At 40.5% G+C, this 26,794-nt stretch overlaps 1 protein-coding gene across 1 annotated transcript in view; it reads right to left on the reverse strand.

Annotated features, from left to right (window-relative positions):
* LOC140486297 (kelch-like protein 13) overlaps positions 1-16,508 on the reverse strand; it is a 77,428-nt gene extending 60,920 nt beyond the window's left edge. Inside the window, exons 1-2 of the mRNA XM_072585243.1 lie at positions 16,429-16,508; positions 9,759-9,825 (exon numbers count right to left, since the gene is read on the reverse strand). The gene's annotated coding sequence lies outside the window, so the exon portion shown is untranslated. The remainder of the gene's footprint in view (positions 1-9,758; positions 9,826-16,428) is intronic.
* Between the last annotated feature and the right edge of the window lie 10,286 nt (positions 16,509-26,794).

Raw genomic sequence — 26,794 nt, forward strand, 5'->3', positions numbered from 1 at the left:
ACTGCTATTATGAAGAGATCCAATGATTTGCAGGTATGAAAAGTTAGATACTAAACCTCGCTGTGCTCATGTTACAGAATACAAAAACAACTGCAATGGTGTCCAGGTCTGGCAACCAATATCTGGTACTCCAAGGTTACCTTAAAAAAAAATGGCTGACAGGGCATTATTTAAGCATCCCTACCTGTCACCTAAGAGATGTGAGAGTTTCATTACGTTAGCGATTAAGGTGTCTAACACCAGTTTTAAATATTCTTTAAAAATTAAGCAAGGATGCTTGCTGGCCTGGCCTGCTCAAGATTACAGTTGCAACTGCACCTAAAAACATTTGTGTTGTGTTTGCAAAAATCTTCCTCTGGAACCCAAAGAAGCAGGAATGCTTGTGGTAAGCCACAATCATCAGATTTCTCATCGCCTGTTGCCTCTCTTCATTGCCCAACTCTCACACTTCTCCGGTTAAACAGGAAAAGGAAAGATCACACTAATTGGGATATTCTTTTGACCTCTATAAAGTGTGAGAGAGTGAGAAGCATATCTACAGGAGGATTTGCAGAAATTGTAAAGTGCTGATACTCCGTGACTTTACTTATTCAAATAGCAATTGGGATAGTCTAAGCATAGAAGGGGAAGTAGTTCAGGAGAACTTGCTTTATAAGTAAGTTCTGTGAGCTCAGCTGGAGAGGAAGCAATGCTAGATCCGGTGCTGGGGGATGTGGTGCGTCACATGGACCAAGTGTCTGGGAACATCTGGGTAAAATTGGTCATCATATCATAAGGCTTCAATTAGCAACGGAGAAAAACAGAAAATAGTCAAAAAAGGGCTAGTAAATTGGAAGAAGGAACATTTCAATGTGACAAAAGAGAGACTAAAAATGGAACCAGAGACTGAGAGGGAAAGCTGTAATGGAACAATAGGTAAAAGATGATTCAGGTACAGGCTAGGTACATTCCAACAGACGTGAAATTTTAAGGGAGCAAAGCAATGAATGATGTGGGAGAAAGAGATTATAATAAACCAAAGAAATGATGCATATCATGTGAATTTTTCAAGTGGATATCAGCTTGAATAATTTAAGTTGAGAGGGGAGATAAAAAGGAAAATACTACATAATGAAAGAAAATGAGCAGAGAATGGAAGTCAACATAAAAGGGAATTTAAAAACTAATTAACACAAATAAATAATAGCAACTGGGTAGTAAGAGGTGACACTGTGGGCGGCACGGTGGCACAGTGGTTAGCACTACTGCCTCACAGCGCCAGAGACCCGGGTTCCATTCCCGCCTCAGGCGACTCTCTGTGTGGAGTTTGCACATTCTCCCCGTGTCTGTGTGGGTTTCCTCCGGGTGCTCCGGTTTCCTCCCACACTCCAAAGATGTGCAGGTCAGGTGAATTGGCCATGCTAAATTGCTCGTAGTGTTAGGTAAGGGGTAGATGTATGGGTGGGTTGCGCTTCGGCGGGGCGGTGTGGACTTGTTGGGCCGAAGGGCCTGTTTCCACACTGTAAGTTATCTAATCTAATCTAAAAAACTGGTACTTTTGGAGACAAAGACAGTGATGCCTGTTCAGAGGTATGGGGCAAGGCTAGAATATGTAATGATTAATAAATTCTTCATGTTTGTGATTACTAAAGAAGAAGAATCTGACGAATTGTAGGAAGAGGTGGAGATAATGGATAGTATGGAACTTGAAAGGGAGAAAGCACTGGAAAAATGGTCTGCTTTGGATGACTTAGTCACTGCATCTGGATGCCTTGCATCTGAGACTGCAAAAGAACAAGGGAGGAGAAAAAGGAAGGGGTTACCTTAATTATTCAATTTTTCTTAGATAGGAGGAAAGTACAAGAGGGTTGGTAAGTGAAAATGTGACACCATTATGAAAGGAAACTTTAAGATTAATCTTAGAAATTAAAGTCCAGTTAGTTTAACATTGGTGGGTAAAAACTTGGAATCCATAACTTTACAACAAAATGACAAAGGGTCAAATATCTCCCCTCTTTATCCATTCGCTTTTTCAATCAAAACATTTTTTAATTGAGAAAGGTTATACTCAATAAATCAATGACCTCTTAGCCGCTAATATGCTAATAATAAAAGAAAGGATCAATTGGAAAGGTTTTCTTGAGGTTAACAAAACAAGACAGTTTAATTATAGCTGTACGCTAACTGATTTAAATAGAACAAAGATAAATTCTGATTTCATGCACACATGTAGACACATTCCCAGTTCATATACAGAAATACAGTTTGCAGATGAGGGGAGGATAGATCAGCCAAATTAGAATGCTCAGAATAGGAGTTTGCAGTTCATAGCCTGAAATCTGTATTGGCTGAAGGCAGGCCCTAGTCATTTCACTTCCAGTGCTGAGGCAGTTTAAGTCTGGATGACGCAATTGTGGAATTGAATTATTTACTTTTAAGAACTTGATTCAACTTCAGAATGGAGACAAAGCCATTGACAAAATCCAAGGATGGAATATCAAAGAGAGTACAGACACTTAATGACCTCTAAAGGCTTTTGATAAATACTTCAATTTAAGAATATAAAGTTCTTGAGTGAACAAAATTTAACCAAACTTATCAACTTCCAAAAGAATCTGTAAACAACCTCTTTAATGATCTCCACAGTTTAGTAGAAAATGGTGAATATGCACCATTGAAATCAGAATTCATAAGTGACAGAACTGTGTCAGAATTCTTGATGAATCCTTATCAGATTTTGTTTTCAACAGTGCAAAGAAGATTTAATTTTGGAGTAAGCTATTCAAATCGTGCTAGAAGAAAAAACCCAGCAAAGTCTAATGACTGATCCTGAGAGGAGAAGATCGATATTAATGTAGAAACGATTCTAATAAGGTATGGTCACTCTAAAGAGCCATGTGACAAGCTTATACTGAAAACAAACTAAAGACCTGATATTAAGAATTCATGTCAGTGCTGTCAGATTGTTACTGGCCCCACACATGTAGACAATATCTAGCCATTTCTAGGACTGCTACATTTCCTAGAGAATGGGCAGACAAAAAAGTTTCAGGACCACAAAAATATTAATGTCGTACATGTAAAGAGGTCTACATATTTAGAACTCCCAGAACATGTGATAGGATACCTCCATTAGAACATATCTAAGGCACTGGGGAATCAAGTACAGTTGTACATATTGCTATCCCTTCTTGCTATCTAAGAATAGTGTCCCTTTTGTTGAAATTTGACTGTGTGTATCCTCTACAACTAATCACTAGAAAAGCCTAAGACAAAAAAATACAAAACGAGGAAAGATGGCAGCAAACCAGCTCAAAACAATCCTAACACACTACCACATACTGGTTGAGGTAGCAAAAAAAATCACAAAGTATCACCCACACATTACCATTTTTTTCTCCTCCTATTCAATCTTCCTTCCTAATGTTATCCCATCTTCCCTCTATCTCTCTCTGCTTGTTTATGCTCCCAGATTACAAGCTGGGGAAACAGCTTTACCTGCACCTTACTCAATGAGCCTCATTCTGATTCTTCAGAGCTTTGTGATACTAAAGGACACCCGCTCCTCACCCAACACAACCCCATCTGCACAGCCCTGTCCTGAATTCCCTGATCCATCATCCAAGTTAATACTGAGACCCAATGATTCCACAGACTTGTTGGGAGTTACCTCCTTTCAAATGCAGATTGTGCCACCTGATCCTATTGTTTTGGACAAGATGACACCAGCTTGTCATGTTTACTGCTGAGTAACTTCACAACTGTCAAAGTGGTAGGTGTTCGTATGCAACCTGTCATCCCTGTCCCCATGATGTTTCTGTCCACAGTATTGTCCTTCGCAATTGGCTTGCCTTTCTCCAGTTCTATTTTCCAGTTCAGACACTTTAACATTTACTTTCAGACTCAGGTCCACGATTGGTAGTGGAGCCTCCAGCCATACTCGGGAATTGTTTGATTAGATCTTTCCTCTTGTACATCTCTCTATGTAACATTACTTAATTTTATCCTTAGTCTTCCTTCCAATTTCTTTATAACATCTGGTTGCTACTTGGAATGGCTTGGGATGTCTCACTAATCGCTGGAACTTTTTACATCAATGGGGACATGCACTGGGAAAAAAAAAATTACATGGTCAGCTCTTTTACATGCCACCTGAAAGCTTCTGAAATGTATATCCTGAGTTACAATCTTAGTGGAGGGTTGGTAATGTTTCCAGGTCACACTAATGGATTTTTTTTTGTTTTTGTTCCTATCATTTATTTTTAATGTGCTGTTACTCAAACCCCTCAGGGAATTGCTATTTTATCAGTCCCTGATGTTGTGGCTCTTTCTCTGATCATGCTCACAAAACAATTCTAGATTGTGTTAAGGAGTTTTCTCAATCACTGCTGCCCCAGCTCTATAACTATCACTGCTAGTTCCTGGGGCAAGATGGGGGACACCCAGATTATCTGACTTAACTGACAGTAAGTAGCATTTCCATTGCACTACTAATGAAACAACGCAGATAAACTAAAGCAAATCTAAAAAAAATGTCCTGGCTCTGGACTCCTACTGAATATGAGCCAAAGTTATAATTTAAGTTTGTAGGGCTGCTGTGACTATACCATGACCGACATGAGAACATTTTATCTATTCATTCCCTCGATATAGGAGTCACAGCCAAGGCAAGTATTTGTCTATGTCTAATTACCTTTGAGTTACGGCTAAGTGAGCAAACCATTTCAGGGCACGGGCCTGGAGTCACAAATAGTCACACTCATGAATCAGATTTGGTTTTACACCAAGAGCTCAGCTTCATAGTTTGCATTACCGACCATTTTTGTATGACTGAATTTAATTTTTTCCGGTGGCATGATAGGCTCTGAATTCATGTCCCTGAATCATTCGTTCAGAATCACTAATCCAGTAACTTATCTCAAAGCTACTTAGAGTGCTTTGTTTCGGTTGTCACAGTGCTGACAAATAGTCCCACTTTGATCAATTTATTTAAGTTTGGGGATTTGGTTATTCTTTAATTTATTTTTATTTGCATGCCTCCTTCTCTGAAGGCTAGCAATTCCAGACAATAGCAAGTGATGTGGGCTGTTGCTTATTGTCATTGTTAAGCTTTGAGAACATATTTTTAGATAAATATCATCAGAACAGTGTAGTTAATCTGTTTATTCATTGATTTTGGGTCCAGTTTTACAATGGCTTAACTTTCAACCCTGTGGTAGCACCAGCAGCATGAAGCAAGCACTTCTCTTCATAATATTGTCTTTCCTCATCTGTTATCCTAAAGTTAATGTTAGTGTTTTGAAAACACAAGTTCTCTCAAAGGCTTTGGCTGGGACCTTGCAGCTCATAGACTAAGTCCAAAAGCAGGAGAGTTTCCAGGAAGGAAATCCATGGTCCATTAAGCTTAAATTTCAAAGTAAGAGATTTCCAGTGGGATCTCCATTAAGCTGCCTGGATCTCCTGACTGCTGATCAGCTGCAAGTGGAATTTTTACAGGAACGAGGACCCTGGGTCAGGAAGTCTCATGTCTGGATTAGCTGGCAAAGCAGAAGACTGCATCTCCTGATCAAACAGTGCCATGGTGGAGATCTTGACCTCTGCAGGACAACATCCTCCAAATCACAAAATGGAGGGTCACTGACATGAAAGGTAAGTGCTGTTTGGTGGGATTTCTGGATGTGATGGTCATGGTTAGGGGGGAAATAGGATCTGAGGCAATAGCAGGGAGGTGGCTCTGAATAGCCATCCCTTAGTCCTTGGTTCAGTTTCTCAGTCAAGCACAAATTAGAGTAGAGTGAGGCGCTCCCAGCCCACAAACTGCCAGCCTGCCATCTTTCGTAACCATGCCTGAGCTGATATAATGACAGCCCAGGTAGGAGGAGGCCCTTAGGTTATTCATTGGCTACTTCAGTGGTTCAATTGGCCATGGGGGAGGGAGGCTGAGCTTGACCTTCAACATTACAATCTTTTGCGAACTCTACACTTTTAACACTGCCCTCGTGTATACTGTCCACCTGTATTGCTCCAAGCACCAGCAAGCTGTGCCCCAGGCTGGACCTTATGATCTGGAATTACTCCCATATCCTGTTCATTTCTCCAGCTCTCTCTTGTTTAAGATCTTCTGCTAAACCTGTCTCCTAGCCCAAGGTACTCAAAGTGCTGACTAGCATTTCCTTCCTTTCTCATTTACATTTGATTACATTCCTATGGAATGCCTGAGGGTGGTTTTCTATTTCAAAAGATACGATATAAATGCAAGTTACTGTTGTTGTTAAGTGCCTCTTTACTTTCTCCCTCTCTCTTACTCTCTCTCTCTTTCTCCCCCTTATATTTCTATTGATTTTATTTTAAGTTGTTAGGAGAATGAATGTTATTGTTATGACAGGTTAAAGCTAGCTCAGAGGAACCTGCATGTCTGCTTGTGTGGAAAACATGATTTGACATGTAGAGTAGAAATTACACTGAAGGCTACAGTACTCTAGGCTATAAACTATATCCAGTCTAATGTTCAATCAGCTCCTTATTGAGCTCTCTAGTGACAAAGGGCCTACAAATGCAACGACACTATGGCCTAAAATGGATAACAAAGTATTTAATGTGCTGACTAGCATGTTCAGACATATTCTATGCCAAAAGTGCAACCTCCACCATAGTAGAATTTTTAAAAGTGTCCAGAAGCCAGGCCTCAAGAGAAAGGTTAGGCCCCTTGCATTTACTAAATAAGGGCCAGGCAGTTGATGTCCTTTTCATAAAATTGGTTAGTTCTGCATTCAGCAAAACCTGGTCTACATGTGATCTAACCAGCTTCAGGCTAAATAAGCTGAACTTATTATTCCTCTTTTAACAGAACAGTTGTATGATCTTCAAGATAGTGAAAATAGAAGGTCAAAGGACAGGAATGGGAATTGAGACTAATTTTCATTGACAGAATCAAATTGAATGGGCCATGACATAAGTTAAGTGCTGAAAGCAGCTGCCCAAACAAATACTGGTATGAGGAAGGGGGAGGGAGGGAGGGGAGGGCTGGTGAAACCTGAGGGTCTTCCCTTGTTCATTGGCAATTGACAGGAAGATCAGGCAGGATGTGTTTCATTCAGATTTAACTGATCCCGGTAATCATGTCCAAAGATTTCCACACACAAATCTCTCTCCTGCTGCTGATAATTCACATGAGAAACATGAAGTTGGCATTTGGAAACTGACACCCCAAATCTATTAATCACTTAATTCATTGGAAAATCATAAATTGCCCATGTAATTGATGCTGTCGGACTCAACAATCAATCCCAATAAACTATTCCATAAATCAACTCTATCACCAACTTGTACCAACAGGTTTAATACTTGTCTTTATTGCATTACATTTTGCAGAGGGTTGATTAGCTGAGCTGGCTTGCACTGCAGAATGATGCCAAGAGTGTGGGTTCAATTCCAACACCAGCTGAGGTTACCATAGAGAATTCTCCTTCTCATCCTCCTGCCTCAAGTTAAACTACCACCAGTCATCTCTCCCTCTCGCTTCAAAGAGAGAGTGAAATTTTACCTTTAGGTTTTGCAGCGGATATGCGATATATGATTGAGGGACATATTCATTATGTCATCCATCTGACCAAATGATATAAAGGCCTCAGTCTCATCTATTGCAACGTGATATACTGAAGGAAGTGTGCTCCAGTACACCCAAACCGTTTAACTTGAGCTCAGACCCGCAAGTGCCTGTAATTGTAGTCTACGCATGTCAATACCAGGAGCTGGAATAAGAGGTGATTGAGCTCTCTTGTACTACATGACCCACATGTCGTATTTACATTCTGAGGGCTGACATTAGTATCACTGCATGATAGTTAAGGTAATCACTTGCTATGCCTGACTATCACGTCAGATTTATTGATTCAAAAGCGATTATTGCCAATTTTTCTTGATATCACACTGAGGACTTGTCTTCTCTTTGGCTATCATTTCACTTTATGTTGTTCTTTGTAGCAGTATTAAAAGAGTATGAGTAGGCATTTTGTTTCAAATGCTCCTGTGCTTCAGATGCATGAATGACCTGACCTCTTGATTTCTGCTGCTCTTAAGGTGCCTGGTAGGTGCCTGCAAGCAGTGATTCATGGATTTAGAAATGGAATAAGGATGTAGTATGGTTCAAGACTATTTGGCCAAATGTGTGAAGAGTGAAGATATAATGTGTCACAAAGGTTCCAATTGGATTTTCTAACCTTCACAGGGATTGTTGGAGATTGCCGAAGAAATTGGAAAGTACATTGTTGGTACTTTCCCTCCTGAAGTCATCGCACTACTTTCAACTCCACAGTGCTCTTCTGGGTCACTACCTACCTACACGTTGCTTCCACTCCCAAACACATTTTCCTCACTTATTGCTCCCCAAAACTTAGATGAGGGTCACTGTCAGTGAGGGAACAGAGCTGAGTCCACTCGTTCACACTGGTGAACTGCCTTTGGGAGGTATGATAGGCTCTCCTCTAATATTAAAACGAGGTCTGAAGTTCAGACTCTTAAGAGTTATCAACAAGGCTACAAACTGTATGTTAAGTCTGATATGGTTACAATTTTGCTGCAGTTCCTTTGCTAAATGTCTTCAAAACTATGCAAATTTTTGATTACCACTCTATCTTCAGTGGAAAGTAAAATATACAGCTTACTTTCTCAACATAAATATGCACTTGCAGGAATAAGTTTCTTTCAGTAAATTTTAAGCACAAAGAAACAAGAGGATGTGGGTTAGTGTGGTTACTGTGTTCTGGGCTCCTCATTGAGTAAGCTTTTCCATCTTCACATAATTCACATCTGTTGCAATACATTTTACAACAGTCAACAGTTTAAAAATACTTAATGATTTCTATTAACTAATAAAAACACACAAAGGAACATGTTAATAAACAATAATACTTTGCTTTTTCAAGCAGTAGTTGTGTGATTACTTTAGAAGCTTGTGGCAACTTCTAGTCACTTTCATTTTGTATTAGGTTACATTTTTTAAGATGTCTGTATACTCTAACTTCCTGTCTTCAAATGCTGTTACATTACCAGTTTACAAATTACTGTGCTCACATATTCTCCTCAGGGACTGTACAGGTTAGACCTAGCAGAACTCATGCTGATACAAGGCTCCGATGACTTAAAAACACAATGATTGCTTTTGGAAAGCATCGCCTTTTCTATGAACAAAGATGGGTTAAAATCTGTCGCATCTAAGTATCTAGGCTTGCTCTTGATAAGGTGGATTATTTGGACAGATAGTTCGTGGCTGAGGGATTCTAAAAACACAGGGCAACAGCTTTTTAACTTTGTTGTGATCATGTCTGTTTATACGTACAATTACATTTACAATAGGAAATGTAATATTAGATTATTGGACAGTCTGTGGGTGAAGTTCAGGAAATAATTTACCTTTCATATTCTATAGTCTATTTATTTTATGGCCAACTAATTCATTTCAGTCACTGTTAGCTTTTAGCAAACGCAACAGCCAATTTACACACAACGTCCAACAAACAGGAAGTAGATCAAGTTTATACTTTGCTTTGTGCCAAACCATCCACCACCCTATTAGTATACAAAACTATCCCTGATGCTATAGACTCATTTTTTACACTGTGGTCTGATTTTTAAGCACAGGAGTAGTCAAATAGTTGTGTGAATTCAACTCTTGACCTTAATTCAGGCCATTTCTAACATAAAACAGTTTTATGAAATAAAATAACTTCATATCATCTTAAAATTGGATTTACATTCTGAAAATACTGTAACAAAGTTACCTTTATTCTGATGCCGTCTGAAAGGGGAAGTATTTTGTCCTTCTCTCTCAATGTTCTGCGATACCTGCTGGAAGAAACAGAATAATCCATTGGGTGCCTTTTCTCGACTACCACAGACTTCTGGACTCAAGTTATTGCTAATCCTAGGGTTTCCTGCTTTGGTGACAAAGCACAAATTTAACAGCTGGGCTAAGAACAGGAGCCCTAGGGATTATGGAACATAGAAATACTATCATTGCCAGAAAGCTGTGAGTTAAAAAATGTCAACAAGATGGTAAATTTTATTCAAGTTAAATGACTGAACTCCAAAACATTATTATGTACAGAGCATATTAATAGGTTGGCGAAGGATTGGTGATAAATATAATACTTCCAACTCCTGGTGAACGTCACACTTTTTACTGCAGCTCTTGCCAAATCACCACATAATGTACAGCTATCTGTACTCAAAGGGCTTTTTTCATCAATCCATTGGTCTTCAAAGGAAAACAGAAAGCTATAACAATCCCTTGAGTGGGCATTGCTCCCAGCTCTGTGTACTAATCCATAGCCTTATTTAATTGTTTCTAGAGCCAGTGAGGAAGATGAAAGTTTGTTGCTGCGTCTTTGGGGTGAAGAGGGTGGTGGGGGTGGGGGGATAAGGGTGGTGGATTTGGCCTCACAACTGCCTAGTAGAACTGTAGAATAACCTCCCTAATTTTTTGGATGTACATTTCTAATCAACCTTCACTCTGAATATCTGCCCTCATGTCCTAGTCTCTCCTACTAGTGGAGACATCTTCTCCTTGTCCATTCTATCCAGGTTTCTCAGTATTTTGAAAGTTTCAATGAGATCCCCCTCATCTTTCTAAACTCCACTGAGGACAGATCTAGAGTCCTCAACTGTTCTTCATACGATAAGCCCTTCATCCGTAAGATCATTCTTGTAAACCTCCTCTGGACTCCCTCCAGCATCAGCCAATCCTTCTTTAGATATGGAGCCCAAAACTGAACATGTCACACTTTTTACTGCAGCTCTTGCCAAATAATGTATAGCTATCTGTACTCAAATGGTTTTTTTCATATTTGCGTACCTCACTGCCAACTAAACCTGAATATTGACCTTGAGATTCCTGAACTAGCACTCCCAAATCCCTTTGTGCTTCGGATTTCCAAAGCCTTTCCCTGTTTATAAAATAGTCTACGCCTCTATTCTTCCTACCAAAGTGCATACCTCACACTTTTACACATTGTATTATATCAGTCACTTCTTTGTCCTCTCTGAGCCTGTGCAAGTCCTGTACAGACTCCCTGCTTCCTCAGCGTCACTTACCTTTATATCATCTGCAAGCTTAGCAACAATGCCCTCTTCCTTAAACAGATCATTCATGTATAACGCAAATAGTTTTGGTCCCAACACGGACCCCTGCAGATTTCCACTAGTCACTGACTGTCATCCTGAAAAAGACCCCTTTATCTCCACCTTCTGCTAGTCAGTCAATCCTCTATCCAGGAGAAAATGAGAACTGCAGATGTTAGTGATCAGAGTTGAAAAGTGTGATGCTGGAAAAGCACAGCAGGTCTGGCATCATCCGAGGAGCAGCAGAGTCGACGTTTTGGAAAGGCTTATGCCCAAAATGTCAATTCTCCTGCTGCTCACATGGTGCCTGACCTGGTGTGCTTTTCTAGCACCACACTTTTCAAATCCTCTATTCATGTCAGCATCTTCCCCAACAGCACAGGAAGGAACTATCATGACAGACCATGATAGATCACTGTCCATTCCTCAAGGTAGTCTTTGCTTCCTTGGTAAGACTTTGTTTTTCAATAAGAACACTCAAGTATTGTTTTGAATTCAATTTCAGAGTTAGCAGCTTGGTATAACTCCTATAATTCCTCATATGTTTCTTGTATTTCTGTTGAAGAAGATGGTAAAATGTATCAGCCTCAATTCATCCTTCTCAGTTAAATATTTTAAAAATTGTATCTAATAGGTGAGTTTCCAAATCATCTCCCTGTATCATATTCTCCTTTCCTCCTTATCTACTCATATTGGCTTGAGATCCACTCACAACAGAGTCGGGAGTAAAAACTAGGTTTTATTTTGTAATATTACAGTTTCTTTTAACTCCATTAGTTGTTTTATTAGTGCCAAAAGAAGGGCTGATGCCCGAAACGTCGATTCTCCTGTTCCTTGGATGCTGCCTGATCTGCTGCGCTTTTCCAGCAACACATTTTCAGCACTTATTAGTGCCAAAGCCAATTATTGACTCGGGTTCAAATCTTGCCATGGCAGATGATGCAATTTGAATTCAATAAGTGGCATTGTGAGTTAGCATCAGTCCCGGACTTGCTCCAATATTCTCAGTATCTTTATTGGCTTAGCTGAATGATTCAAAGCAAAAGGTCTTGAATGTACAAGGTAATTTCACAAAATAAAGTCAATTCCTTCAATAGAAATTTATTTCGCTAGTCAAACTACAATTTTTTTCTATTTACCATATCACTTTTAATCCAATTCTGTAATGAGATTGATTTATAACCTCCATGTATACCTCAATTAGTATTTTTTTTGACGTAACCCGTCTGAATCCTGAGCTCCCAAACAGTCTCCAAATATTACAAGCCTTCTGAAGTCGTAATTGAAAAAATCTGGTCCCAATCTAAAATTTGGTTTGATAGAACATGTTTTGTTTTATTTTGATTTTTAAAAACTGGCCTCTCACTGGAATATAAGCACTCTGTTTTGCAGTTTTGATTTTAATAATGGGGAGGCATTGCTTAGTGGTATTATCACTTGACTGTTAACTCAGATAATGTTCAGGAGACCCAGGTTCAAATCCTGCCATGGCAGATGGTGGAATTTGAATTTAATAAACGGCATTGTGAGTTAGCAACAGTCCCGGACTTGCTCCAATATTCTCACTATCTTTATTGGCTTAGCTGCATGATTCAAAGCAAAAGGAAATAAATTCCATTTTGAGATGATGTGTCTCCGAACCTCCAGCTCTCTGATATTTTCTTGTCAATATTTGAAAGGTTTGCATGACTGTCCTGAATCATCCCTCCCTTTTTAGTACATTTCAAGGAAGCATATTCTCTTTGTATCACTGCTACAGTTTTAGCATCTATTCCATTTTCTAATGCCCACTTTTTTTGAAAACTCCTTAGACATCCTTACTACTGCAACTGGTTTTCCATTTAATATTCAGCAGTTGCTTTTGGTATATCTAATCTTGCGACAATACAAGCATTTAATTTCTTACATTGCTTTTTGATTCTAGTACTTCTCTTTTATTAACTTCTGCTTGTTCTCTGAAATCATCACCTCTTCCACCCTGAAGGACTCTTCTTCTTTTCTTGAAGCTGTATTACGACTGTCTCATGTTCTCTAATGACCTTAGTCGTTTGTAGTTCACATCTTTTTTTAAACTCCCTCCCCTTCTGCTTTTCATTTTGTTCCTTTCCATCAGCCACTATTTTTCATTTTCCAAAATTCAAAGTTTTCTTAAGTGTATTTTCCTTTGTTTTTTTTCCCTGCTCAAATTCAAGTCTTTTCACTTCCTATTCTCTCTCTAGTTCTCCTTTCATTCTAACTGTACCTTTATTAATTCCAGCACTGACACAGAATTTCAGGCTTATTTTCTTCCAGTTTTAAAATATTGGATAATCACCTTTTAGAAATTCATTTAGGGATGTGGCTGACACTGGCTGGATGAGCATTTATTCCCCATTCCTATCTGTCCAGACAGCACTTAAGGTTCACCCATATTCTGGACTTCCTGATGAAGGGCTTATACCCGAACCATCAACTCTCCTGCTCCTCAGATGCTGCCTGACCTGCTGTGCTTTTCCGGTGCTATAATGTTTGACTCTGATCTCCAGCATCTGCAGTCCTCACTTTCTTCCAGATCAGGTAAGGATGGCAGATTTCTTTCCCTAAAAAATATTAATGAACTAGATTTTTTTTTCTTGGCAACCAACAGCAGTTTCATGGTCATTAGACTCTTAATTTCATACTTTTTTAAAATTAAAATTGCACCACCTGCCTGACTGGGATTCAAATCTGGGTCCCCAGCATACTACCTCAGTCTCTGAATTCATATTCAGGTGATAATACCATTCTGCTATCATCTCACCTAAACTTGAAGCATCTCAGCCTTTTGAGAGCCTACCTTTACTTCAATGTATTTTTCAGTTTAACTTTTGACATAGATTTTAAATAATTTTCTATTATTCACTGTTGAATCCAGCAATTTCAAAGATTCTGAGTTCCCAAACAGCCTCCAAATGTTACAAGCCATCTGATGTCATAATTGGAAAAAATCTGATCCCAATCTAAAATCTGGTTTGATAATCATGTTTTGTTTTATTTTGATTTTAAGGAACTGGCCTCTCACTGGAATATAAGCACTCAGTTTTGCAGTTTTGATTTTAATGATGGGGAGGAAATTGCCTAGTGGTATTATCACTGGACTGTTAACTCAGATAATGTTCAGGAGACCAGGGTTCAAATCCTACCATGGCAGATGGTGGAATTTGAATTCAATAAATATCTAGAATTAAAGAGTCTAATGATCACCATGAATCCATTGTTGATTGTTGGAAAAAAACCCATCTGGTTCACTAATGTCCTTTAGGGAAGGAAACTGTCATCCTTACCTGGTCTGGTCTACACATGACTCCAGTCGCACAGTAATGTGGTGAACTCTTAACTGTGCTCTGGGCAAGTAGGGATGGGCAATAAATGCTGCCTGACCAGTGACAGCCTCAGCCCATGAATGAATAAAGAAAAATACAACAGATGTTTATTCAGTAAAAATCTATTTACTTATAACATAAAACTAGAATTTTAAAACATATTGTGGAATATAGTGTCATTCATCCTAAAACCATTCCATTACAAACCCAAATTCACCCTTCTATGATACTCAAAAAACCTCTTATACAGTACTCAGACCAGAAAATCCCTTTCTCTAACACCTCAAATGGGTATAATTTGATTTCAACTCCCAGTCTGGAAAACCTGATAGCTGCTTCCTGAAATATTATACACCTGACCTTAAATGTACTCAGATTCAAATAAACTCTTCGGGGTTTGCTGCCAACACTTCTGCTCTGGGACAAGTACTAATTCCTTACTGTAAGGTAATACAAGGTTATGATATCTACCTAACCTCTTCCCTTTTCTCAGGAGTAACTTGCCACATGAAAAGAAACTTCTGCACAACTGCCCAAAACTGAAAATAAAACTGAATAAGTCTCTGTCTCTAACTATAAGAAATAAAAATTCTGAAAGTTCTAACAGCAAACCAGATGCACATTTGTTTATATGCCCAGTCATGAACTCCAAAGGAAAATACAAATCTATTAGTTCTAAAAACTAGCCCTCACAAACTGTTATCTTAAAAATAATCAGCATGACTATAGGAACACTGATAAGATAATTATTAATTCCATCAAATTTGCAGAAAAAAAGATGTCACTAATTCAAATCAAAACTCCAAACTTAACACAGTCTATATCACAACATACATGAGTACATTTTCCAATTTGTTGGCTAGAAGTCAGTGTTACACTTGACTAGGGGTGCCAATTAGAACTATAATTGCAAGTGATGCTCATTTCCTCATTGCACAACATTACAGTAGAAAATACAACTGACACAACACACTGAAAAGCCAAAATGATAGAATAGAATCATTGAACATGGCAGCACAGTCACAATGCTTGCATCTATCAGCTCTCAGAAACAACTAATTATGTGAACAGATTGCTCTGCCCCTTCCATCCAGATTTTTCAGCTTTCCTTTTTAAAATATCTATCCAGTTCTTTTTTAAACATTGTTACCTTAGAGAAGAAGTGGTTGCTTAGTCACTGAATCTATTCATGTCCCAGATTTCAGTGGATTTTAGGCTAACAACGGAAGAGAAATGGAGGTAGCGTGGGTAGGAGACAAAAGATCAGTCATGTTCTTAAAATGGAGGATAAGGCTCAAAGCTGTGAATGTGACTTCTGCTCAAGATTTCATGTTCATATGTTTGTTTGGATTCTGCTTTTTTTTTTGCCATTTATTTGCAATTATCAACTTCAAAAAAATCCAACCCATCACATCAACATTTCTTTGACCTTTTGTCAAGGATCACAGATTAATGCTGTTGTGTTACTTGTTGACCAGTCCAAATAGTTTTCACCAAATCATTTGGATTTGAATGCCCCTTTCAGATCTAATTTAAGCTTCTTTTGTTTGAATTAAGCGGGTCTCAATTTTGAATCTTTGTTCAGGACTAGGTTCACACTTTTGATCATCTTAGTGGAGGGCTTCTATGTATCCTTAAAATATTTCCTTAAGGAAGTCTTGCAAAACTGGGCACTATTCTGAATGAAATCGAATTAATGATCTTTATAGTGAGACATTACCTCTTTACTTTGCAGTTTAAAGGAAACATAAAAGCCTCAATGTATTAAGACATGGAACCAATTATTCTATATTTCCACAAGAATCTTTTGGCCGAAGAATTTTTATTTGACTTGGTACAACCCTTTACTTCTTACTTGCAAAAGAAGGTCCAATTATGAGATCATAGGCATCTTGAACATATTTATAAAGCAATGGATAGATTTGGCATAATTATCATTAATTACTTCATTTGTAATTTTATACTTGACGAAAACTAGTAAACTACTTACCAATGATGCCTGTAGGTACATTTTCCAGAACAAAAACCAATAGTTGTTTCTTAGCCTTTTTCATTCCAAGATTGAATGTGTGCAACAAATGCTGTGACAACTAACAATGTATCTACAAAGTGCAGCAATTAACAGCACCGTCTGTTATCTGTTAAATCTGTGGTTTATGACGTCTGCAAAGAGCATGCTCCTGCAGTGCTTGAAAAAATTTCCATGGATTCAGCAGGTATGATTTGTCTGTCTTCTCTGAATATACCACTAGCCAGAGATGATTATCTTCTTCCCAAAATAAGTCTGACTATCGTCTGACCCAAGGTTGACTTGGACTATTTTTCAGGTGTTTTGCAGGCAGTCACTTAAAACTCGTGCAGCTATTTAGCATTTAATTACTAAATGCTGGCCCAGTCAATAATGTCCATGTCCCATGAGTGACTGAAAGAAAATGATACCGTGTGCCAAAACTAAATAGAATAGTGTCTGCTCTGTTTAGGATTCTTAGGAAATAGCTATAACTAAATCAGTGACAAACAGCAAAACTTCAATGCTTGTTCCTGTCTATGCATGATGTGGAGGGGCCAATGTTGGACTGGGGTATACAGAGTCAAAGATCACATGACACCAGGTTATAGTCTGGTTACTAATACACTTTTTGGACTATAACCTGCAATTGTGTGATTTTTGACCCCGTCTATGCAGGAAGTGCAGGAGTGACTTTGACACCACAATTTCTCCTAATTCCTTTTGCCCATTTAGTCCTCACTCTTCAGATGTGCTTTGGGCTGTTCCGTGAGATGTGAATTGATCCAATTTAAACAGTCGAGTTGCCTGTGCAAGTGTGAATGTCAAAGATGATATACGAGATCCTCACTACTGTCAGCCAACTATATTTTCAGATAACAGCTCTGTCAGCATAGTATCTGCTGTTGACATCCATCAGGTCCATCTGGGATGCCTTGAGCAGATTCTTAAGTTACTGATACAAAATAAGGAAGGACACCTTCACAGTTGGCAGAAGATTGACTTTGTCCTGGGAAAAAAATAGGTTTGCTATGTGGTACATAAGTTAACTACTTTGCAGCTGTATCTAAGATACCTGAAATTCTTTGGTAGGATTTCAGGTCAGATTTCAGAGCAAGTACACATTACTGTTACTGAAGTATTCTAGTACACAACAGATATCTAAACAACAATCAGAACACTTGCGCATAAACACAACACTTGTTAGAGCCTCTTAGGAACATGCATTATATCTTGATTAGCTGAGATTAACTCATAATATCAAAGTTACAAATCACACAACACCAGGTTATAGTCCAGCAGGTTTAGTTGGAAGCACTAGCTTTCAGTTGCATGATGCTATAATCTTTTGCTCTAAATTCTGTGTCTTATGGTCCTGCTCCACAGCTACCTCATGAAAGAGCAGAGCTCCGAAAGCTAGTGCTTCCAAATAAACCTGTTGGACTATAAGCTGGCGTTGTGCAATTTTAACCTTGTTCACCTCTGTCCAACACTAGCCCCTCCACATCATAATATCAGTTAACCCTTTCAGGTACTAACTGCCTGTTGCAAGCAATAACATTGGGCTTGTCTCAGGCCACCTGCTTATGGTGCCTAGTTCATGGTGTAGCATCTATTTGAGGTCTGAAACTAGGCCAAAATGAACTTCCCATTTGAGATGCTTTACTCTGCAGGTCTCACTAACTTAAACAAGACACAAGGAAAATGGCCAATGAAGTAATCAAAAATGTACAGGATTAAATAAAGAATAAAAAGGCATCTTATAGTAAATATTGACAGCTCAATCAGGAGAAGCCCAGGGCATATAGAAACTGCAGTGGTTAAGTTTCAAAATAAATTAAGAGAGTGAAAAGGGGGTAAATAAGAGAGCAAAGAAAGTCTGGCACATACAATACAGAGTAATCCAAAGGTATTTTCTAACTGCATTAAGCAAAAGATAACAAAGGATAGAGTTGAACCCATTATGGATCAAAGTCGCATTCTTTCTGCGGAGATGGGAGATGTAGGTGAAGTTCTAAATGATTACGTTGGATCTGTATTCACAATCAAGAAGGTAGCAAATCAGGGAGAGGTCTAATATATTTGAACAAAATAACATTGAGAAAGGAGAGGTATTAGCAGTTTTAGAGGGGGCCAAAATGCTAAAAAGTTCCTTGGCCCAGAAGAGATGTATCCCAGGTCATTGTGGGAAGCCAGAGAGGAGATTGCAAGCACCTTGACATTAGTATTTAAATTGTCTATGGACACAGGAGCGGTGCCAGAGGATTAGAAAGTAGCTAAAGTGGTGCTCTCCTTCAATAAGGATGGTAATGATAAACCAAGGAATTATAGACCCGTGAGTTTAACGTTAATGATAGGGAAGCATTTGGAAAAAACTTCTGAGAAACAAAATTTATCTCCACTTGGAGAGACAAGCATTAGTTGAGAATAGTCAACATTGCTTTATCAAGGGCAGATCGTATTTAACAAATTTAATTTCATAGATGAAACAAAAATTGGTGGTGTGCTAAATAGGAGGAGGAAAGCTTTACACTGAATGATGATATAAATGGGCTAGTGAAATAGCAGCTAAAGTTTAATCCTGAAAAGTGTGAAGCAATGCATTTTGGGAGGACTAAAAGTCAAGGGAGTACTGATGAGTGGTAGGACCCTGGGAAATACTGAGGATCAGTGGGACCATGGTGGGCTTGTATATAGATCCTTAAAGGAAACAAGATACTTCACTTTCTTAGCTGAGGGACAGAATACAAGAACTAGGAGTTTATGATGAAGCTGTATATAACATTAGTTAGACCACTGTCAGAGTTCTGTGAGACCTCTGGTAACCACACGACAGGAGGGATGTGAGTGCACTGGAGATGCTACAGATGAGATTCACCAGAGTGTTATCTTTTAGAATTATTGTCAATCAGATTTATATGTATACAAAAATACAGTGAAAAGAATTGTTTTTGTATTTTATATGCAAAGTGTCGCCATACTTTGGTGCCATCTTGAAGCACTGAATAAAGTGCAAGACTTTACTGCAATAGATGCATCTTTCTCTCTCCTTGTTGTTCTTCCGCTGCTCCCCCGAACACTGCTTGAAATCAGCTGGGGCCTCTGTAATGAGCTCTGGGTCTCACTTACAGGCCTCCGCCACCATCACTCCCATAACCGCTGGAGCCATGGGCCGAGGGATGCATGGTCACGGGACTGGTGGTGTTCCCTGGGCTGCAGCTACAAAGAGAGACTACGTAGGCAGAGCAGAGAAAGCTGAGGGAGGACCTGACTGAGGAGCACAAAATTGAGTAGCATAGATTCTGTCATTGAGAATGAACTTATCCCAGTTGCCAGGGGGCATAATATTAAGGTAAAACGTAGGAGGTTTAGAGGGGATTTAAGGAGGATTTGTTTCATCCAGAGGGCTGTGATTATCTGGAACTGACTGTCTAAAAGGGTGATAGAGGTGGAGACCATCACAACATAAAGGCGTATTTAGATGAACACATGAATTGCAATAACATACAACACTATGGGCTACGTGCTGGAAAATGGGATTAGAGTAGATAGGTGCTTGATGGGTCCAAACACTTCTTTACAGGCTGTAATAATCCATGACTGTATGTCTCTTTTCAAACTGCTGCATTCATTAACATTAGCAAGAATTTGTAGGACTGTCATTTTGGGTTTTGTCAGTCTGTCCTTTCTCCTGCCCTCCAGTGTGAAAACAGGCCAACCAGCCCAACAAGTCCACACTGACTCTCTGAAGAGCATCCCACCCAGACTCACCCTATCTGTGGGACCCTGCATTTCCCACGGCCAATCCACCAAACCTGGACATCTTTGAACTGTGGGAGGAAACCAGAGCACCCAGAGGAAACCCATGCAGACATGGGGAGAATATGCAAACTCCACGAGACAGTCGCCCAAAGGTGGAATTGAATGCCGGTCCCTGGCGCTGTGAGGCAGCAGTGCTAACCACTCAGCCACCGTGCCACCCAGGGGTGTCGACCATAGAGATCTATTGATTGCTCCATGCCTATGAAATGCATTGTAATACTGCAGACATTTGCCATTGCCTCCTGCAGAAAAGCTGAGCCGGAACATCTCTTTCTCTTACCGCTGTGTCATCAGGTTGTATCTAATGGGTTTAAGAGAGACACGTTCTGTGCTGTTTCTGTTGCAGGGGTATGGGGTGGTTACTACAGCGGTGCCAGAATGTCAGCTTCGAACAAGCAGTTGATAAACAGCATTTGAGTTCTCCCTAGGTATACTTCTAAAAATGAGACAAAAGGATCATGAATGGATGGGGGCAGGACTCACACAGACCCAGGAAGACTTTTGATTTGGCTTCCATTTGGTTGAAGATTGCTGATGAGCTAACAGACTGGGTTCCTGGTTGTCAAGTGAAGTCTTGGATGGTGAGGCTTCTTCTTACAAGGCTGGACTGTAGATAGACAGCACGTGAGAATACACCTGTTTTGCTAAATTGACATGCCTAGGGGTGTTTATGGGATACTGCCTACATTGGAACAGTTAATGATTAGTGGTTACATCATATATTACCTTGTTAAGTATTTCAATAGAATTAAAGTTATGCCAGTTCTTTTCACTTATACTTTCACTGTGTCGTAAGAATAAAACATATTTTTCTTAAAGCTAGTGATGGACCAATCAAATTACATCTTGAACACAACTCCTTACACTTGCCTTTGAATAAATATAAAAGTTAGGATATAGGCTATCTCCTTGTTAGTTTAGAGGTGTCTGGTCTGGTCCATAACAGAATATATTTGGAAGGGTATATATACGTTGGTCACCTTGTTTGTCCATGCTGTAAATGCACCACAGTCATCAAGTCAACGACTGGAATTCAAACCTGGAGCTTTTGTTTCAGAGGTGACAACACTGCCACTGTATCTGTAGATCTCAAAAGGAGGCTTTTACTCAGCCTTAAATGTTTCAGGAGTTGTAACTGAGAGCATCAAAGTGCAATATTGGAATCAGAAAATTACCTCAATAAAACAGCATATCTCAGCTGAAATCTAAGCAGTTGCACAACATATTGTGAAAGATCTGAAAGATTACTGGTGGGAAACTTTGACACACTATTCTTTACATTGTTAGTTGGAGAGCAACAGAGGTGAATCACATTCTGTACTTCAGAGAGTCAATGTTTAGAATTTTTGTTATGATACCGGAAGTTCACTTTTCATCTGGGTTTGTGTATTCAGCTTGGTGCAAAATGATTTTCAGTCTCTGTTGTTGGAGCGCAGTACTGAGAAAGTCAGACCCTCTTTTGCTGGAGTGCTCTTGAAATGCAAAATAAAGGAACCATGAAGAAAGGAAATGACTGGGTGAATCTTGCAAAATACTTTGACCAGCTGGAACTGAGTGTATATTCTGTGCATCGAGCACATTTAACAGAGTTATAAGAATTGGAAGTGAAATAGAAAATGACCCTTTTTCAGAAGAAGCCAAGAACTATGCTTCTTAGCAGAGCTGCAGGATTGAGAAATCATTTGTACTTGTGTGAAAATATAAGACCTGAAGTCAGCCTCTAAGGATTGTTTCTGGAAAAGGAAGTCAGCTAGTTTTGAAATCGGAAAGCCTGTTCACTGTCACCCATTTTCTATCCAGTGATAAAAGCTAAAATTATTCTCTCTTGTCATTTACTGTAACTAATTTAAATGCATCCATTCACAGTTCTACTACATAGTTGGATGGTAACACTTACTGGAAAAATAGTAATAAGGCACTAATATTTATTTGTAGATATCAGTATTGACTAAAATACACACAACCTTAAAGGAAGAAAAAGAAAAATATCAAAAATTAAAAAAAACAAAAAAATGAGAAAACAGTAACTCTCTGGAATCCTGATCTATGTGGGAATTGCCTGGAAAATTTAATCTTTGACAATTTCCCTGCTTCACAGGACCCTCTACAAATGTCTCAGAATCCAAACTAGGGCTGATAATTTGGTCAGTTCTGCAGTACAGTACGTCCATGGATAGTTTCCTGCAAAGTAATTTAAACCTGGCCTAACATCTGTATAACTCCCCAAATGACTCCCCCCCCCGCCCCCCCCCCCACGTCACTCCCTGATTGTCATACACTCTACTCAACTAAAACTTGGCTACCCTCAATCTGACCTGATGGCCACACAAATGCTCTTTTAAACTGACCCAACTGCACCCTGTCTACTCCTGATTGCTGCCTCTCAAAATATCACAAACAGGTCCAGAAAATAAGCAAGAAGGCGAAAGAAATTTTGGCCTTTACATCTAGAGGACTGTAGTACAAGGATGCAGACGTCATGCTGGAGTTATACAAAACCCTGGTTTGACCACACTTGGAGTACTGTGAGGAGATCTAGGCATCACAACTTAAGAATAATATATTGGGCTTGGATGGATTACAATGTAGCCACGAACTTATTGATTGATAAAGCAGACCAAACAACTTGTCCCTGTTCCAAACTTTCATCTATTACTCTGATGAAGGGGTGCTGTTCTGGTGAAGAGTACCTGGACTCAAAACGCCACCTCTGTTTTCTCCCCACAGATGCAGCCAGACTTGCTTGAGCTTCTCCTGGAGCTGCACCATTCCAGACAAATAAACAGTATTCTATCATGCACCTGACGTGTGCCTTGTAGATAGTGGACAGGTTTCAAGGAGTCAGGAAGTGAGATACTTGCCATAATATTCCTAGCCTCTGACCTGCTCTTGTAGCCATTGTGTTTATATGGCAAGTTAAGTAGTGTTTTTGCGCAATGATAACTTCAACAATGTTGATAATGGAGAGTTCAGTGACAGGAACACCATAAAATGTCTAGAGCGGTGGTTATATTGTCTTTTCTTACAGATGGTCATTGCCTGGCATTTGTGTGCGGCGAATGTTATTGCCATTTGTCAGCCCAAGCCTGGATATTGTCCAGATCATATTACAAGTGAACATGGACCGCTTCAGTATTTCAGGAATTTCAAAGGGTGCTGAACATTGTGCAATCATTGGCGAATATCCCTTCCTAATGAAGGGATGGTAATTGATGATGTCGCTGAAGATGGCTGAACCTTGGACACTACCAAAATGAACTCCTGCAGAGATGTCCTGGAGCTGAGTCCATTGACTTCAACCACCTTCCTATGCACTAGATATGACTCCAACCAGCAGAGAGTTTACCTCCTGGTTTCCCATTGATTCCAGATGATCTAGGCTCCTTGATACCACACTCGGTCAAATAGGATCTTGATGTCAAAGACTGTCACTCTCACCTCACCATGGGAATTCACCTCCTTTGTGCATCTTTGAACTGAAGCTATAATGAGATCAGGAGCTGAGTGGCCCTGGCAGAACCAAAACCTGGGCATCAGTGAGTACGTTATTGCTGAGCAGATGCTCCTGGATAGCACTGTTGATGGCTCCATCTATCAATTTACTGATGCTCGAGAGTAGGCTGATGGGGCAGTAAGTGGCCAGGTTGGATTTGTCCCACGCCCTCCACCTCCTCCAAGACTTCCGTTTCCCCGGCCCCCAACGCTTTATCTTCACCATGGATATCCAATCCATCTACACCTCCATTCGCCATGACCAGGGCCTCCAAGTGCCCCGTTTTTTCCTCTCCAGACGTCCCCAACAGTACCCTTCCACCGACACTCTCATTCGTTTGGCCGAACTGGTCCTCACCCTTAACAATTTCTCCTTTGAATCCTCCCACTTCCTCCAGACCAAAGGGATAGCCATGGGCACACGTATGGGCCCCAGCTATGCCTGTCTCTTTGTTGGCTATGTAGAACAGTTGATCTTCCGTAATTACACCGGCACCACTCCCCACCTCTTCCTCCGCTACATTGATGACTGCATTGGCGCCACCTCGTGCTCCCGCGAGGAGGTTGAGCAATTCATCAACTTCACCAACACATTCCACCCTGACCTTAAATTTACCTGGACTATCTCTGACACCTTGCTCCCCTTCCTGGACCTCTCCATCTCCATTAGTGACGACCGACTTGACACTGACATTTTTTACAAACCCACCGACTCCCATAGCTACCTGGATTACACCTCTTCTCACCCTATCTCTTGCAAAAATGCCATCCCGTATTCCCAATTTCTCCGCCTCCGCCGTATCTGCTCCCAGGAGGACCAGTTCCACCATAGGACACACCAGATGGCCTCCTTCTTTAGAGACCGCAATTTCCCTTCCCACGTGGTTAAAGATGCCCTCCAACGCATCTCGTCCACATCCCGCACCTCCGCCCTCAGACCCCACCCCTCCAACCTTAACAAGGACAGAACGCCCCTGGTGCTCACCTTCCAACCTACAAACCTTCGCATCAACCAAATCATCCACCGACATTTCTGCCACCTCCAAAAAGACCCCACCACCAGGGATATATTTCCCTCCCCACCTCTTTCCGCCTTCCGCAAAGACCGTTCCCTCCGTGACTACCTGGTCAGGTCCACACCCCCCTACGACCCACCCTCCCATTCTGGCACTTTCCCCTGCCACCGCAGGAACTGTAAAACCTGTGCCCACACCTCCTCCCTCACCTCTATCCAAGGCCCTAAAGGAGGCTTCCACATCCATCAAAGTTTCACCTGCACATCCACCAATATCATTTATTGTATCCGTTGCTCCCGATGTGGTCTCCTCTACATTGGGGAGACTGGGCGCCTCCTAGCAGAGCGCTTTAGGGAACATCTCCGAGACACCCGCACCAATCAACCAAACCGCCCCGTGGCCCAATATTTCAACTCCCCCTCCCACTCTGCCGAGGACATGGAGGTCCTGGGCCTCCTTCGCCGCTCCCTCACCACCAGACGCCTGGAGGAAGAACGCCTCATCTTCCGCCTCGGAACACTTCAACCCCAGGGCATCAATGTGGACTTCAACAGCTTCCTCATTTCCCCTTCCCCCACCTCATCCTAGTTTCAAACTTCCAGCTCAGTTGCTGTCTCCTTGACTTGTTCGACCTGCCTATCTTCTTTTCCACCTATCCACTCCACCCTCTCCTCCTTGACCTATCACCTTCATCTCCTCCCCCACTCACCCATTGTACTCTATGCCACTCTCTCCCCACCCCCCTCTAGCTTATCTCTCCACGCTTCAGGCTCACTGCCTTTATTCCTGATGAAGGGCTTTTGCCCGAAACGTCGATTTCGCTGCTCATTGGATGCTGCCTGAACTGCTGTGCTCTTCCAGCACCACTAATCCAGTATTTGGTTTTCAGCATCTGCAGTCATTGTTTTTACCTTGCCAACCACCGATGTCAGGCTCACCGGTTTATTGTTCACTGGTCGAGGTAGATAGAAAGCCACAAAGGGATCAGTTCCATGTTTTATTTCTCTTTCAAGTCATACTGGTGACTCAAGGGTTAAACATTCCACTACCAAAGAGACTCACTGTAGTATCAATTGCATGTCTGTCCTCTAACAGTATAAACAGAACATCTCAGTAGGGAGGAGGCTGACTGAATCTTAGAGAAGGAATCCACTGGAGCCACACATGTGGATTCCTCTGCAGCCTCAGGCAAAGGTATTTATCCTCCCTAGACAAGACTGATAGCCTTGGCCACAACCCTGTTAAACTGCCTCCTGCTCCCATTATCTTGCTTCCCCTCTGTATTAGCATAGGTATATGAAGCCACCATTGAGAACTGGCAAAACCCTTCTGTTTTAATCTCTTCCCATTAACACATAATCATGAAGAATACGATAATCAGTCCCTGTAATCCATTCACTCGTTATCACAGGACATCGACATTCACCAGACTTGTAAAATTATAATTGCCCATGTTAAACAATATAACATCAATCAAAAATGTGACTTATAGACCTTTTGTATTATTCATATAAAAATACTGCCTTTGTGTGTAGAACAGAGATTCGTGGAGAAATGTCACCACAAGTAGACGCACGACTACTTTTGGGAACATTGAGAATCTCTCACCAGCTGTCCGATAATAAAGCATCTACCATTGTACTGAAGCTTGTGTTGTCCGGATTTGTGGAACAAAACATACATCAACAGGTTTTTCCTTATCACTTTTCTTGAATAGTGGCACAACATTAGCCAACCTCCAGTTTCCAGCACCTCACCTGTGGCTAATGATTTTCAGAACCAAGAATCTCACTACTGATGTATTAGATCAATGTTCAGAGGTCCTGCTGCATCCAATCATGAATGGTGGTGGACATTTAACAACTTGCTGCAACAGGCTCCACAAATATCCCCATCCTCAACGATGGAAGAGTCCAGCACATCAGCAGCTTCAGTGAATTGCTGAAGCATTCACAGCAATCTTTAGCCAGAAATGCCAGGTGGATGAACCATCTCAGCCTCCTCTAGTCATCACCAAC

Source organism: Chiloscyllium punctatum, chromosome 15, assembly GCF_047496795.1.
Source record: "Chiloscyllium punctatum isolate Juve2018m chromosome 15, sChiPun1.3, whole genome shotgun sequence".
NCBI classification, from domain to species: domain Eukaryota; kingdom Metazoa; phylum Chordata; class Chondrichthyes; order Orectolobiformes; family Hemiscylliidae; genus Chiloscyllium; species Chiloscyllium punctatum.